Source organism: Tupaia chinensis, unplaced genomic scaffold, assembly GCF_000334495.1.
Source record: "Tupaia chinensis unplaced genomic scaffold, TupChi_1.0 Scaffold150175_1, whole genome shotgun sequence".
In the NCBI taxonomy this organism is placed as follows: domain Eukaryota; kingdom Metazoa; phylum Chordata; class Mammalia; order Scandentia; family Tupaiidae; genus Tupaia; species Tupaia belangeri.
In genome coordinates, this window is record NW_006210013.1 from 457,698 (window position 1) to 474,633 (window position 16,936).

The following is a 16,936-nucleotide window of genomic DNA, read 5'->3' on the forward strand; positions in this document are numbered from 1 at the left end:
TGGCTAGTGCAAGGAGGCAAAAGTAGTCCAGAGAGGCCAGGGAGGTGAAATTCGAGCTGGCCTTGAAGGTCTAGTAAAATTTAAAGACAGCTCTCTGGCGGCATGGGCACGTCCTGTCAGCAAGAATGGAACAGCCATGACCGGGACAGGGGGGATGGCAGGGCGTGTTCAGGGAGCAACAAGTGGGCGCGATGGTTATAGCCCAGGTGGGCTGTGAATGCCCGTGTTTCCCCTTCCCTTGCCCCATCCCTTCTGTCAGAGGAACACCCACTCCTCAGGCCCCAGATCATGTTTCTCATCCTCCCAGCTGCCTCCATCCGACTCTCCTCACACCTCATCCCCATTTTATTCCACCACTGGAACAAACACTACACTTGAATAATTTGTAGAATGACTACCTCTGGTACCCATCTGTGGGTCCTGTCAAGGATAGGTCCTGGGGCTATTTCATCTCTGTGTCACCAGAAGCTATACCAGTGTCATGCAACAAAAGTGCTCCATAAATGTTTGCCGAATGAATAAATGAGGTTGATGGCACAAAGCCAGAGGGATGAACTAAAAAAAGAGAGTTCTAAAGCTCAGTCAGGAGACCAAGGCAGTGGTGTAGGCAAGAGGTGATGGGGACTGGAAGGGCACAAGAGTGAAGCAGACAGCCAGGAGAATACAAGTGTGTGAGACACTTCGGTTTCAGGATCCCCTTGCCAACCAACAGGATATTGGGGTAAGGTCTGAGATTTTGTGCCCAGGTGGCTGGGGTGAAGACACATTTTTGAAACACATATGGATGTCGTGAGCTGACTAGGAGAGCCCAGGGATGAAGGAGGGTTTCTGGGTGCATCAATGTATCCTCAGAGGGGAGAACGCAAACTCCTGAGTTCCACAAAGGCATTCTACCCCATCGTTTTACTCACAAAGTCAATCAACAAATCCTTGCTGAATAGTTACTGAGAACAAATACAGTCAAAACAATTGCAAAACAATGTTTTGGTCAACAATGGGCTGCATATACAATAGTGGTCCTATATTATAATAGGCTGTACCACACGGCCGAAGTGTGTAACTAGCTATACCAGCGAGGTTTGTGTACACTCTGTTGTTTCTAGAGATGAAATTGCCTAACGACGCATTCCTCCGAACGTCCTGTTGTGAAGTAATGCACGACACGTGCGTAGCTCTATCTAGTGGAGGGTTGATACTCCCTTTACCCCTGCCCCCAGCACAGTCTGCTAGTGCCGGGATGGGCTAGGTACCATCAAATAATCTCACTGAGGGGCCAGCAGGTGTCGTGAGGGTTAGGGCGCTGGACTCTCACATGGCCGATCATGGTTTGAGTCTCAGACTCAGTGGCTCAAAAATCACACCAAGTGCCTGTGTGTGCATGCCCAAAATCCTGAGAGGAGAAGGGATTGCAGCATGGCCATCCTCCTGCGTGGTGATTTCTCACTTTCACTCTCTTTGTCTCTTCCTGGCGAGTGCACATGCTCTATTGCAAAAATCAAAAAAGAAAAGAAAAAAAAAATCTCAACCAAGCCCCACAAGGCAGTAAGGATCGCTGAGGCTCTTGGAGGATTTATCTGGTTTCTGGGTGGTCACAGAAGGACAAGGACAAGGTAAGCGCGCTGAAACAGAGTACAGAATAACCCTCCAGAAGGCCTGAGGCTGAATCCTTATAACGCGCAGGCACTGGCCAGCCAGAGGGGAGAAGGGAGCTGCAGATACAGGCCAGAAGGCACAGCAGTGGAAATGAGGGGTCCTGCCAGGGTGCCTGCTGGAGGTGGGGGCTTGAGATAAAGAAAGGGAAAGCAGACCTGGAAGGCCATGTTAGCTCAGAGCTTGGACTTCATGCATGGGATGAGAGCATGGGGAGACAGGACTGAGTTTTGAACAGGGGCAAGATTAGACTCAGATTTGGATTTTTAAAGTGATCTCTTTGGCACCCGTGTCCAGGACTGATGAGTACAACCAGACATGGGTAAGGAGACCATTCGAAACAGCTCCCAGGTCACTAGCCGCACATCACAATCATGGGGACAGCTTTGTAGAAAGACAGACCCACTGACCCTGGTTCTGTCTGCGTGGGGTGGGCCTAGGGCCTGTACTCCTTTTTTTTTTTTTTTTTTTTTTTAAGGTTTTGAGTCAATTGTTTTCTTATCTTTACGATATATCATGTCCTTAGAAATCATCCAACTTGTTACTGTAGTAGCTAAGGCCTGTCCTCAAAAATTTCTCCAAATGACTAGGGCAGCCCCTGTGCAAGGACCAGCCTTTGGGAACTGTGGAACTGAAAGGCTCCTGCAGTCATCCAGGGGACAACTAGTGACTCAGAAATAAGGCAGAGACAGTGGAATGGGAAGGGCCAGGAGAGATGTGAAGGACACAGCCACCAAGCCTGGTGACTGACAGATGGGGGCTGGGTTGGGGGGAAGTTAACAGAGAGGTAGCCAGATACCTCCCAGGTGCTGCTGTGGAGGACAAGAGAGCTGGTGGTGACATGCAGCAGGGTTGACAGGACAAGATGAATGACCAGAGAAAAGCACAAGGGGTCAAGTGTGGGGCACAGTGAGTCTGAGTTCTTGGAAACACCCAGGTAGAGATGCCAGGTGATCAGCTGGAGAACAAGCCTGAGCTCCCACACTGCCCGGCCCTGCATCTGCAGTGGCTGAAGATATGAGTGGGTGTACTCTCCTGGGGGCAGCATGGGAGAAGAGCAGGAACTGCACATAATTAAGGGACACCCACAAAGGACATAGCAGAACAAGGGCCAAGGGGGAGGAGGATCTGACTGGAGTCCCTGAAACAAGGAAAGAGTTTCCAGAAGCAAGGAGGCTGGGTCAGACAGACCACACTCACTGTTCTGATCAGCTGAGCAAAGATGGCTGAAGAGAGAGAACACCGGGTCTTCTGCCAAGGTGGCTTTAGGCCAGGAAGGCATTGTGCCGCGGTGGGGGGTGGGGGGAGGCAGTGTCTGCTTATGTGAACGGAAGCACACAGGGAGGCAGCTACCCAGGAACTAGGACCTGAGTAGATAAGCCACTATTGTAGTAAAATTTCTAGATGGGAGCCAGAGTGGTGCCGCAATCTGCAAGGCAGACCCACGCAGGAAGGTTGCCAGTTCACATCAGAAGACCTCCCTGAGTAGGCAGGACATGTTTGCACCCATGATCCTGGCTGATGGAGGCTGGGGTTGGATGGTGGCATCGAGACTCTGTCAAGGATGCTGTATCTCTGTCTCTCTTTCTCTGTCTCTCGCACCCATGGAATAAACAAACTTAAAAAAATTTGAATTGTTTCATCTGTTTCAGATGAAACAGATCTGAAGATGCTTCTATGCAATAGGGAGAATACATTGGAGAATAAAGGGTTGTGGAGGAGGACAAGTGAGGGGAGGCAGGCATGGTAATTTGCTACCACCTGAGAAAGAAGGGACCTAAACCCAGGAGGAAGGACTTGTCTTTCACTCAAACAGGAAGGGAAGTCATGTCTGAACCTCTACTGATGGAAGGGTTTTCCCCATAATGTACTTATCCACTAAGATTCAGCTGAGAGAGCACCTCTTCCAGAGAGCCTGCCCTCCCCTATCAGACTCTGAAGAGGAGGCCTCTCTTCCCACCCTGGCTCAAGTCACCTAACTCTATCATCCTTGATCTACCTAGCTGTCTTCTCCTCTGGGCTGGGAACTCCAGGAGAGGGAGATTAGTATTATTCCTCACCTCCTCAGGACCTTACATGGTGCACAGTGGTCATTCCACAGTCCTGCTAATAAAGGATGGAGAGATGGACAGATGGGCAGATGATAGATGATGGGCAGATAGATGGATGGCCAGATGGGTAGATGGTAAGTGGGTGGATGGGTAGATGGGTGGAGACACAGATGAGGCCACATGCCAACTGCTCTGCTGCACTCATCACTGTCCTTACCCACCAAATAGTAATGCTCATGACCCCCCAAAGCCCCAGAAGCTTATGGATTCCACAGATGAGAGAGGTGTGATGTATCCTCTCACAGCCCAGATGTGCTCCCCGCTAACACCCTTTCACATTTTTCCCTTCTCCAAATATTGAGTGAACTGGATTCCCTAATTTTTTATAACCTTCTCCTAATCCACAACTCTAAACACCTCAGCCTCCAATGTCAGGGCCAGCAGTAGGTCTACACTAGAGATCTGGTTGAGCCATCTGTGTCCCCCTCCAACACCCAATTCCCCTCTAACATCCTTTCACCTTCTTCCCTTCTCCTAATATGAGTGAACTGGATTCCTTAATTTTTTATAATCTTCTCCTGAGATTCCAAGGACAGCAGAAGATCTAGCCCCAAATTCATTAAAAAATGTCTCCTGCTAAAATAAATAGCGATGAAAGCTTCATAAAAATTATGACATGAGAACAGTAGAATTTCCTCATGGATCCAATTCTGTACTCTTTGTGCATCCCTTTCCTTTTAAAGAAGCACTGCCATCCACCGCTCTGCTTTGAGGTAACCATAGTTAGCCTCTGGGTTCCACGCCTGACACAGCGTGGATGAGCAGAAATGCTGCTGGCCAATGGCACACAGCCAATGTGTTAGCAGGGACAAAGATCAGGTGGTGAAAAGAGAGCAATCAGAAGATGGGATGGCACGAGAAGAAAATATTCTTCATTTTGGACAACTAATCCCATTGAGCAAGATAGTAATTTTCTAGGGCCTGCCAGAGCTTCAGATTCCACTTTTTAAATTATCCCCTAGAGGATCAATTCCCAGCCTGGGTCATTTTTTCTGTAGAGCTGTTCTGTTAGTGTCCTTCTATAATGATGATGGTCAGCCCCATAAGATAACATATTCATTAAAGACTAGGTCTGTTTAGGTGTTAGGAAAGAAGAGTGGGAAACAATTTGCATGCAGGCCCACTCAAATAATCTTATCCTAGGAACCTGTATTCTTGAAGTTCCAATCTATCTTCTTCCCATTCTTCAAATTCTGATGCTTTGGGACTAAGTAATCATAGCTTGGAGAAAAGCATTCACAAAACAATTTCCAACTTTTTTTTTGGGGGGGGGCGGGGGGGACAGTGAGAGGCAAAGGGAACATTCCACTTTAGTCAGTCCTTAAAAGTGGCATACCCTAGCAGGGCTTTCTAAGTTCAATTCAGTGTGTCACACTTATATACAAGGGGCAGACTTTGCAATGGTTAATTTTATGGATCAAGTTGACCAGGCCAAGGAGTGCCCAGGTATTTGGCTAAATGTTATTCTGGGTATGCACCTGAACTGGTAGACTGGATAAAACAGATGACCATCCACACTGTGGGTGGGTCTCATCCTGAATGCAATCCCCTGGAGACTATGAACAAAATGACAGAGTATGAAAGGATTCTTCCTCTGCCTCACTGTCCTTAGGCTGGGATATCTGGTCTTCTCCTGCCTTGTGACTTGGACTCAGAACTTAGATCCTTAGTGCTCCTGGATTTAGGCCTTTGAATGGGAACTAAACTACACTACCAGCTCTGGCACAGACACTGTCCCTGACACCAGAGAATGTCATTTCTCTTGGATCCTTAAGTTCAGGTAGGGACGGTGCTTGGGCCCTGAGACCTGAACAGCCCAGGTGTATAGTCCCAGCCTGCAGTCCCCTTTGGTACTGGCACTAAGAGGCCACTCTCTCAGCCAGCATCATCCTCTCAGGTACTGGCATCCCCATCACTGGCACTGGTGACCCCAGGAACAAGTCAAGGACAGTGTTGTGATTTGGGCTTTGGTTCTTAATGAAGGCCAAGACACCCTCTTTCTCTTTTCTCCTAACCAAACACAGCATGAGTGACAGGGATTGAGAGTGCCTCTCTCTTCTTACACAAAGAAGTGAATGCATCAAACCCTCAGTCTCATTATAAGGTCTTGACACCTCTGGTTTGGTTACTTTTGAGCCTGCTGAAACCTACCAGACAGTTTTACCGTGAGCAACGTAAGAAGTCTTTGAAAAGAATCATAAAAATGAAAGAGGTGTGAAAAGCAATCTTTTGGCTTATTATAACTGAAAATTCTTATTCTAGAAAGGAAGAGTGTATCAAATGTAGTGAAATCAATTTAGAATTAGGGCTGGGTTTCCATTCTTCTGTAAACTTCCATATGAGTCTTTGGGAGAAGACATAGGATATAGACACAAAAATTGATTTTGTATGCATTTACTTAGTGAAAGGGTCCTGGACATAGTGAGAAAGTGCCATTCCAGCAAAAGGTTAAACAGACATGTCTGCAAATTCTAACGAGAATCCAGAGCAGCCCCAAGACTTGCCCCCTCCCATAGCCCTTGCTGTCAGTCTTCCACAGGGGGTATTAAAGCCACCTTAGAGGTCACTGTTCCTATCCCTTTGTCTCCCAGAGGAGGACGCCAGGGCTGGAGGAGTTGAGAGATTAGTCTAGTTACTGCAATAGCTACTTGCCGGCCTGAGACTAAAACTGGGGTCTCTGACTCACACATCCGTGCTCCTGCTGCTAACAGTGCTGTCTCCCATAGTCTTTCCCTGGCATACTTCACTTTACGAATGCTCAAGTCTGCATGATAATATAACCTCTTTGAAGAAAAGAACATTTATATACATTTTTGAGTCCCCAAACCTGTTTAAACAGGGCTGAGAGGCCAGGCGGTGATGCAGAAACAACGCAACTGGATCCACCTGGGGAAGGTCCTGGGTTCATGTTCTGGGACTGCTCTATACACACCAGATGTACGCTTGCCCGTGATCCAGGCCGGCTAAGACTAGGGATGGATGGCAACATGAAGACCCTGTTGGGATCCTCCTCGACCCTGTGTTAGTCTCTCTTTCATGGAAATAAATAATAGACATAAAAATGAAAAAATTAAAAAAAATAAAAAACAGAGCTAAGCAAATAGCAATGCTGAATGAGATGTTTAACGATTTGATAAGAATCAATTCTCATGGGACCAGTAGATGGTGCAATAGTTACGTCACTGGACTCCCACGTCATTGACCACGATTTGAGTCCCAGACCTGGCCACTTAAAATTCATGCCAGGTGCATGTGCATGTGAGCCTAAAATCCTGAGAGGAGAATGGAAGAGAAGGGATTATGGCATAGCCACCCCCCCTGGGGGGTTATTTCATGCTTTTCATCTCTTTGTCCCTCTCTCTGTCTCTCTGGTGAGCACATGTGCCCTATAGCAAAAATCTCTCTCAAAAAAAAAAAAAAAATCAATCCTCACAGCTCCTGCAAAGCCACTATCTCCAAGCACAAAATCTTGACATGATGGGCCAGAGAACACTACTTGTCACTTAAAACCCTCAAGAATCCAGGCAGCCAGTCATCAAAACTCTACTGACCATGGCATGATAGGAAGTACATTTCTGGTGATGAAAGATGCTCTTGGGGGAAAACACAACCTAGACTCAGATATTGGTTTCATTAAATAGAGTTAGTCCTAGAGACTGAAGTACATATTGCCCTCAACAGTAAAATAATAAAGACAGACAGACGTCTTGAACTTGAGGAAGTCCCTCTTAACCACTTCAGGGCTTTTCTCCATCAGTGCTAAACATTCTAATTCCAGCTTCCCACAGGATGAAATCTGCCTTTTTATCATCACCAGCAATGCCGATAATGTTTCTTTTAAGCTATACAACTTGTAGAATATCTCTTCAATAAACTTTTGTACTGTGGAGGGAATCTTCTGTTCCATGAGAGAAACATTTTTTAAAAAAGTTTCCCATTTTTAAAGACTGTGGAAGTTTAGTCACCTGGGTTTGTTGAATAAAGAGTATGAACTAAAATGATTGATGTTAACCCTAAAATCTACTGATGACGGGCTTTTCAACCATCTCCTCATTACCAGCATTCACCTCACCATCTACTGCCTGGAATTTCTCCACCACCTCAAAAAGCCCTTGCTCTTAAAAAATACCCTATTTTACTAAGTAGTGATATTCTATCTTATCTAGGAAAAGATAAATACCCAAAATCATCTGAGCTAGCATGGCATCTATAACAAGCCATCAGCAATGAAAGGAAAAGGAAGAGAAAGGCAACATTACAGACATTATTCTTGGCCAAACCCATTAAGTCTCTAACACAAATGTAAGTGATCTGATAGGACTGAACTACCTGGCATGCCAGAACTTTCCAGCCAGCCTACAGCCAACAGTACATCTGGGCTACCTATGCCTTGACCACCAGCCCATCAGAAGCCAGACTTCTAGAAAAGTTTTACACATCCTGGAGGCCCATCTGAGCCAAGGTTGGGTTCAAACCCTCAGGTTGGGTTCAAACTTCTCCCCAGTAACAGACAGTGTAGGGGCTGCCAAGAATCTTCTGGGACATACCAGAAGGACTGATTAAACTGGGCCCTGGGACTGCTGGGAAATGCCTTGCCTCGAGTAGAGACGGAACTGGAGGAAAGCTCATCTGAACTAACCTGCTGTAGAGGAGAATCCAGCAAAGACCAGAGGGAACCCTTGCAGGAATAAGAGGGGGTCCCAGAACCAACATGTGGTAGAAACAGGAGAAGATTTAGACACTGTGTGAAAATTGCAACTAAAACCAATGGGAAAATGCATAAAAGTGACAAACATTTCAATACTCAGATCATAATTAAATTTTTCTTGACCTATGTTCCAGTCAAACTCTGTTCCTATGTTTGACAAAATTTTAGCTCTTCATTTTTAAAAAGAAAAGGGAAGCAGAGGGAAAAGTATTTTAGAAAAACATAGGTGAGGAAAGGAAAATTATAATCTGTTTATACCTTTACTCTGTCAGCTCACAGTGCTGGCCACTGGGGAGGAAGTTGCTGACATGCATTCATTCGACAAATGATCGTACCCTGAGCCTCTCAAAGGGGGAACTTGCATCTAAGTAGTTTTTGATCTGCAAGTCCTGACCATACAGTAAGCCCTCAAATCAATTTTAAGGGCCACAACTAGCACTCTTTAGAAATGAAATGAAACAGAAAGGAGAAGTCAGAGTGCATCCTACATGGGTGAGTATCATTTTGTGTGATTTTATTAGCTGTACTGCACACATGATAGTTTGCAAAGTGTATTTCTTTCAGTGGGTCACAATCCAAGCTTGAAAAATGCAGCTTTCAATATACTCTACCTTGTCATGATATTGAGTTGTTGGAAAAATCATGCACTTTTATATAGAAAAAAAAAATCATAACTTTCCAACAACCCAATAGCTGAAAACACATTTATTTCAAATGATGTAGCTAAGTGGTTGGGCCAGGAGGAGGCATGGTGATTAAGGGGCTAGACTCCCACATGGCCAACTGTGGTTCTAGTTCCAGACCTGTTGACTTGCTTTCTCATTCTTTCTCTCTCTCTCTCTCTCTCTGGTGAGTGCATGTGCCCTATATCAAATTAAAAATAATAACAATAATAATAAATAAAATATTTTTTTAAAAAAATAATGTAGCTGATGCTTAAGGACACAGGTTCTGGAATGAGGCTGCGTGGTTTGAATCCCAACTCTGTCATTTTCTAGCTGTGTAACCTTGGGTAAATTACTTAACCTCTGTGTCTCAGGTTTCTTTACATAGATAATGGGGATTATAAGAATAGTATCTACTTCTAGGGCAATTGTGACACTTAAGTGAGCTATAAATACATCTAAGGGTATGACTGGCACATGGCAAATGCACAATAAATGTCTACAAGCTGTGGTACTATTAACATTTGACCAGGTCCCTAAAGAACGAAAACAGAGCCAGCACATGATGTAGTGGTTAAAGTGCTGGACTCTCACATGGCTGCTGCAGTTCAAGTCCCAGACCCAGTGGCTTGAGACTCAGGCCAGGTACATGTGTGTATATGCCCAGAATCCCAAGAGGAGAATGGAGAAGGGATTGTAGTGTGGCTATCTCCCCCCGGGTGGGGGGTTGAGATTTATCACTTTTTGTGTCTCTGTCTCTCTCTGTCTGAGAGGCCAATGCACACGCCCTATAGCAAAAAGTCTCAAAAAAAAAAAAATGAAAATGCACAGCCTCACATAGAAGCAATCTCCTCACTTTCTAGAGTCACCTTCATTTCAGAAAATATTTAGAGCTATCCTTTTCCCTGACTTACCCTAGAATTAAGTATCTTTAAAAATGACTATTAAACCTAAGATCAATTAATGCTTCTCAATAGAGTCTTCCTCTTGGCCAAGCTATTAAGCTGTGAAACAGTCAAAGGTAAAACACAAACCTCTGGAGAACGGAACTCCAACTTCTTTAAGAGCCAAGCGTGGAGAGGAAATCTGTGGGCCTGCAGCTTCCAGTACACAGAGAGCTCTGGCTTTTGTTCTATGAGACAGCAGGCTGGTTCCTGGTAGAACCTCTCCAGCGGTCTCTATTGGGGTGAGCAATGAGGCTCTGAGGCACCGCCTGATTCAAGCACAGGGATATGTGTATGCTCCTGGACATCAAGGAATCACACCAAAAGCAACAAAAGGAAACACCAAGGATTCTAAGATTTATGGGAAAAGAGCTCAGAGCAAACAAAGAGGTGTAAGACAAAATTCCCAATAAGAAACAACACAAAAAATTGTAACAGAGGAAATCAAAGCTTTCTAAATTAATTTTCTTATTCTTGAACTTAGTGTTTTGTCATTCTATAATAGTGTATTATCAGTTACATATTTGAGAAATTCGGGGGGAGCTGTTACCATTTATTATGCTAAACAGATTTTTTCCCACTGCAAAAGTAGTATCCCTTGGGAAGCACAGCAAATGAACGCCAGAAAGCAAGGCCGGGCTAGTTACTATAGTAATATTTTTTCCATACCAATAGCATGATATCCTATTTATTACAGCGAATTTATACTAACGAGACACCACTTAAACCTCATTTTTTGAAGACACAAGGAGCTGAGGGATGTGGAATGCATCTATGTGGGTTGAAGGCTTGGTATCTGAATTCTACTACCCAGAAACAACGTTGAACACTGCACCCATGGTTATAAGCACAATATCAACTCTGAATATTTGGATGCTAATCAAGTTAGGTAACTTTTCCCTAGAAAAAGCAAGACTGTTTTAATGTTTCAAGAAATATCCAGAGATATATATATAAGTCTGCTACGTCTGAGCAAGTAAACGTTGCAAAAATAAGTCTTAATAGCATAATTTAGACTTGATTAAAATGGATAAAGACCACAGATGTGGAAGTCATAGCAGTCCCCATTTGATGCCAGAACTGATATTTTCCCCCTCTTGATTTAATTTGCTTTGATTACCCAATTATTCCTAAATCCTTTCACTCAGTTTCAGCTCCAATAAAACTGATAACAAAGCTAACTCATAATGTGATTTTTACTCCAGTCTCATGATACTGCTCCATAAAAGCATGCCCAGCAACATAACAAAATTATTCCAGATTGTGATATTATAACATGGAAAAACAGAATAAACTTTTATCTCTTTGAAATAAAGCAAGCACAGGAAACCATTCATCAGAAAAAAACGAGGAGTTCTTCTATCCACAGGAAGATGCTGGCAGAAAATGCCGCAGTTGATGTATATTTTAGGATTATCCATTGTTAAAACATTTGAATAAGGCATGGATAAATTTTGAAAAACTGATTGGTATGGTGAAAAAGGTGGCTTTTCTCTAAAGCAAATCCTCATAGGGTAAAACGAAGTTGTCTGCCTAGCTTGCTCTATGACGTTGGACATGTAACTTGATCTTTCTGGATTTTATTATCTTATCTCTGAGGTAATCGGATGATTTCTCAGGTCCTTCTTCTTCTAAATTCCTAGTCCCTTTTTGATAAAGATTGGTAGCAACCTCCCAAAGCATAAGCACTTAGACGGAAAGCCCAGAAGACAATCTATAAATAGCTTAAGAAAAAAAAAAAAAAAAAGAAAAGGAAAAAAAAAAAAAAAACCCTAGGGGCCAGGCAATGGTGCAGTGGTAACCGCCCTGAGTATGTGTCCACACATGCATGTGATTCGCTCTGATGGAGATTTGAGGTGGGGCGGGGGGAAGGGGGGGAGGAGAGAAGGGGTGGATTGTGGCATGAAATGGAGACTCCTTCAGGAGTAATTATCTCGCAATCTCTCATGAAATAAATAAATAAACTTCAAAACATTCCTAGAACCCAATCTCAAAATGTCTGTTCTTTATCTATTTTTTTAAAAATATATTTTAAATCGAACTTCTTTTCTGGGAGTAACAGCTTTAGAGCAATATTAAAACATGTTTTCCACATGGATACGACTTCACAGTTTACCAAGCGTTTTACACACACACCATCTCGTTTCATCCACACAACCACCCCATGAGATCAATATAACAGTTTGAGAGGATTAGTCCTCACAGTCACTTTATGAAAATCCCACTGTTAATAGTCACCACTTTCAAGTCATCGTTTTTAGCGATACTGTATCTTCCCTCCCTCAATAGTTCATTCACAAACGAGACTCTAGATGACATGTGAAGCTTTCCATCTCATTTACATTCCCAAGTGCCACTGGGACTCTTGTTGGGGTGAGGGGTTAGAGATGGGGAAGAAGGACAAGATGAAAAACAGAAAGTGGGAAAGAAACCACCCACCGACTTAGGACAGTGTGTACAAGAGGACTGTTCTCTCTCCCCACAGGGTTATCTGTGATCCCACTGACCAGTGAACCTCAGGATGTGTTCAGTAAGTCACAAAGCGATGAGGGCTCTGTTGAGGGTTTCTCATTTCTTTGTTTCTAAGAATGATTAGCTTGAGGAAACTGTTACTTCCATCCCCTGTATCAATGTATATGAAAGGGGCTCAGACAGTGGCATGGTGGTAAAATGTAATGCTCTGAGAGAGAATTTCACGTGGAAAGCTCCTGGGTTTGCATTCAGAAAGCTCTCTGAGTACATCAAACATGCTTTTGCCCATGATGCAGGGCTGCCTGAGGCTGGGGGTGGAGCATGGCATCATGGTCCTATTGGGAGGCTGGTCCCACAGTCAGGTGGTTAAGGGAGCAGAATCCCACATGACTGACTACAGTTCAGATCTCAGCCATGGTGATTTGGAAAACACATATGCCATGCCCCAAATCTCAACAGGATGGAAAAATGGAGCAGGATGAATTGCAGTGTGACCATATCCATGGAGGGGTGGGGGAATTTCTACCTCTCCCCTTCTCTCTCTCTATCTCTGGCAAGTACATGCACCCCCTGGTAAAATAAATAAATGAACGACATTATTGAGAATCCTATCTCTCTGTGTTTGTCTTTTGGTCTCTCTCATTGAAGAAATAAGTAGACTTTAAAAGAAAAAAATGCTACCATATAAAACTTGCCCAGATGTTCCAGCAGCCACCTTTTCTGTTCTGCCCCCTGTGAATTTTCAATGTTGGGCAATGCAGCATGGCTGCTTTGATCAATTATTGAAATTTGTGCCTACAGAATCCTTTATCTGAATCTGGTGGGATAATTTAATTAAACGGTAATCTATTTCAAATGTAATACCGTATTACCTATCTCTTTTACAGGGCTATTTATAATAAATCAAATGGGATTTTTATAAAAGTATTCCAAAAACTACAAAATAATCTGCAAGTATATGTAAAGTGAAGTTTTTCAGGAATACAGAAATTACAGATGTTATTGCTAGAAGGAATCTTAGAATTCACCTCAATTATTTCCTTTATGTGTATCACTGAGAAATTTCAGACTAAAAAACTTAAACGACTATGCAAAGTCATGCAGCTCTAAGGGAGGAAGGAGCCAGGGCCCTTCTTCCTGTTTCCTTGTACTCTCAGGGCCAGCTAACGTACCTTGGAGAGGGGCTACAGTACTTCCCCTCTGCTGGACGGTGTTTTACTGATGCACTGATACCTAGGACTGCTACCAAAATTCATCTTCAGGAAAATGTATCAGGATTGTCAAATACAAAGGATTTCATTTACTTAAGGATGAAACATTAAGGATTTCCTCATATATGAATTCTTTCAAGCAAACCCTTACAGAGTATGTAGTTCTTCTCTGACTGAAAAAAAAAGGGGGGAGGGCAACATATTCCTGATGAACAGAATTGTTGTTTTTCTTTCCCTTTTCAACAAGCCAGCTCAGAGCATAGCAGGGTAAGACAGTAGGAAGAAAGAAAACAAATTTTCTACAACAGAAGAATAGGGATTCCAAGCAAAATGAAAGATGAAACATAGTTCATATACTTTCCCCAACCATCTCGAAGACCTCTGCATGCCACCATGTGTAGGTCAGCCTCCTTCTTGTGAACGGCTGCAAAGCTTCCTATTTACACCATGTACTGCACTGTCTACCTATTCATGACTACTTATCTCTGGTAGTGTGGAGGAAGTGGAACAGGGCCAGTGTCAGGGAAGACAGATTCTGGAAAGTTCCTGCAGGCATAGGAAGGGGACAGTTGGGCCTCCGAGGGATTCTCTTCATAGGTCAATACCCTGTGCCTAGAGTGTTGCCCAGATTCAGGAAGGGAGCTCGGTGAGTAGGAGTGGGGGCTGTGAGGGAGAACCTCCCTGGCTGGATTACATTTAACTTAGAGAAATACAGGAATGTGACATTCCTTGCCTCCACACTAGGCCTCGTTCTTGGTAGGTATGTATGTTTGGTGTGAACAGGGAGGTGCTACCCTGGTCACAGCAATTCTAGAATACACAAAGACAAGATACATTCTGCCAAGGCTAGTGTTGATTTTTTAAAAAAATGATTACTTTATCCAACTTTATTTATTTATTTATTTTAATTTGACCAGAGAGGGACAGAGAGAGAGAGAGAGAGAGGGGAAAAGTGAGAAAGCAAGCCACCAGGTCCAGGACTCACACCAGTCAGCCATGTGGGAGTCCAGCACCCTTAACCACCATGCCAACTGCCAGGGCTAGTGTTTTTCAATAATCCTAATGTATCTTCAAGTAGTAGTTTTCTGACCTTATTTAACCATTCACAAAGCATAGGTAATCTGGTTTCTACCATGTGACTTCTACTGTTTATGGAGTGCCACGTCAACTCCACCAGTGTTTTATCACTGAGTTCCAACATCTGGTCTACCCGAGAACTCCAGGACCCTGCTTGAACAGCAGCAAAGGACTAAAGAGCTGGGGCTAAAAGGATAACCCAGCAGTGAGCTTACGGCCCCCCAGTCACTAGGTGGACATTCTAGAGTGCTGCCCATTTTATACTGTACTGAGACACATGGTCCTGCAAAGCCAGTCCCCTCCTTAGGCTGACAGCCCTGGGCCAGTGCCTTTAACTAGAGAGATCGGTGAATCTGGGCATTGTTCTGTACAAAAGCCAGCCTTCAAAGCCTAGTGCCACAGTTCCTACATGAGCATAGCTATGATGCTATGACCTTGGCATCAGACTCCCTTCTTTATTTTTTGAGAGATTTTTAGTATAGGACACATGTACTTGCCAGAGAGACAGCGAGAAACAGAGACAGAAAATGAGAAATCATCCCCCCCGCCCCGCCAGGGGAAATGGTCATGCCACAATCCCTTCTCCTCCATTCTTCTGTTGGGATTTTGGGCACATACACAAACGTGCCTGGCCTGAGTTTTAAGATGCTGGGTTCAGGACTTGAACTGCAGTCAACTATGTGGGAATCCAGCAATGTAACCATTATACCATCTGCTAGCCCCAGACTCCCTGCTATTCTTCTACCCTAATATGGAATCTCACAGCTCCCCAATACTCAAACACATTGGTCAGACAACACTTTCTCAAGAGCACCTATTCATGAAGCACTTGAGCCAAAACAACTGCTGATGATCTGTTCACATGATAAAATGCTTTGAAACCATGACATTGATGTTTTTGAAGATTTTCTAATCATTAAATGTTAATGATTATGGAACAAGTCATAACATATATATTAACTTAAAAAAATAAAGATCAAAACCAAAATGCATAAAGCAATGTATATAGCTTGATTTTTTTGGGGGGAGGTGGAAACAAAAAGGAAGTATGTACATAAAAAAAAGAATGAAAATAAATAGATCTAAATATTAATTGTGCTATTTTTGAACTGAAGGTTTATGTATTCTTCTTTATGCTTTTCTGTTTCTTTTAAATTCACTACAATTTACATTTGGAATTAAGAAATAATTTTTTAAAAAATAAACTTTAATAGCATGGGACTGTAAAATTGAGGGGAAGTGAGAAAGACCCAGGTGGCTCCCTACAGACATGCACACTCACAGTTTCCAATGAAAACAGTGGGATACCTCTAGAGAAGTGTGGCACAGAAGACTAGCTCTGCTTTGGTGGGTATTAGATTCTAGAGGCGCCTACAAATAACATCCCTTTAGTGGTTCCTCTAAATCACCTCCCTGCCTGAGCAGTGGCATTAACTCTGAGGCACCCGAGACTCTGAAGGTCTGCAGTGGACGTCTAGAGGCTGTTGACATCTCGAATGCCGCCGGTGTGCTTTACAGCTCTCCTTCCCACCAGGGTCACCTGCAATGCTGAAAATAAATGGTGCTCGCATTGGGCAGGTACCATGAGACTCGGAGAAAAACAACACAGATGGATGCCGAGGAAAGCAGCCGTCTGGTCGGGCCTGATAATGAACCGTTACATCCTATCTGAAGCTACTTAATTTCCGAAACACTGTATTATAAATACGCTGTCAATGGAGTGAGCTGGTTTGCAAAGAAAGGAGATGAATCAGAAATGGGTTGATGAAATACCATCAGTCCCCAAAACAAATATCCTTCTTCCTAATCTTAGCCTAAACACTACCTGGAGGATAAAGGGCTCTGCCACAAATGACGTCAGAGGCTCTCCGGGAGCCTGAGTGGCTGCTGAGCAGCTTTTTCTTTAAAAAAAAAAAAAAAGTCACTAAAGGGCATGAAAGCATTGGATCTCTTCACCTGCTGACTTCCTTTCTAACTTAGGATTTGAACGACCTGTTATAGGATAGACGAAGGTTGAGGGTAATTGTGAACGGTCAAATGTGGGACTCCGTTCATTTAAGATGAATGCACGGGAAACATTGCACATGGTTCTTACTCA

General features: G+C 43.7%; 1 protein-coding gene across 1 annotated transcript in view; it reads right to left on the bottom strand.

Annotated features, from left to right (window-relative positions):
- Positions 1 to 16,936, bottom strand: part of LOC102483416 (sushi domain-containing protein 4) — a 133,167-nt gene that overhangs the window by 60,848 nt on the left and 55,383 nt on the right. The window lies entirely within an intron of this gene.